This window comes from Octopus bimaculoides, chromosome 24, assembly GCF_001194135.2.
Source record: "Octopus bimaculoides isolate UCB-OBI-ISO-001 chromosome 24, ASM119413v2, whole genome shotgun sequence".
In the NCBI taxonomy this organism is placed as follows: Eukaryota; Metazoa; Mollusca; class Cephalopoda; order Octopoda; family Octopodidae; genus Octopus; species Octopus bimaculoides.
The window spans coordinates 10,968,798-10,969,615 of NC_069004.1; positions in this window are offsets into that span (position 1 = coordinate 10,968,798).

Below are 818 nucleotides of genomic sequence, written 5' to 3' on the forward strand. Positions count from 1 at the left end.
AGTCCTCTCTCTTTCTCTCTTTTAGTTGGACGTTACCAATAACGACCAAGGCTACTAACTACACTAGTACAAAATTTCTTTTTCCCAAATCCTTTAAATTCATTGACCGACTTCACCGATCTCCGAACTTCTCCAGCCAGGTGAAATTATCCAAGTACCTTTCTCAAGTCGTCATCCTTCGCGATTTATATGTGTGTGTGTGTGTGTGTGTGTGTGTGTGTGTGCGCGCGTGCGTGCGTGCGTGCGTGCGTGCGTGTGTGTGTATTTTCATAATTATAGAGAGTACACGAAGCACCAACTTGCTAGAAAGATTAAGTAAAATCCCCCAACTTAACCACCAATCTCACTGAAAATACGCAACGGACCAACAGAAATCTGGCAAACGAGCGGAATTTAATATACCATCTCAGCCAAAAAGCCGTCGAGTGAGGTAGCAGATATACCTGGATCATGATTTCGAATTTTGGCTAGTACCTCATTTCTTCTCAGCAGGTCTTGCTGTACCTAAAATAAAAAAATCCATCTCGCCTCCTTGTAATCCGTTACGCTTTGAATAGTCTCGCGCCAAATTCAAAATTTCAGTGAGCGACAAAGTGCAGACGACTGGCTGGATGGATTCTGAGAACATTCAGAACCAGAGATAAGAAAACCATGATGGTCCTCTGAAGGACATTCGTCCTCAGCCGCCTGGATTACTGCTCCCAGCTATGGTTACTCAACAGTGTAAAATTAACAGCGGACCTTGAAGCAATCCAGAGAAGATTCACAAAGAAGATTGTCTCTTTGCAACTGCTCAGCTACTGGGAAAGGCTGAAACA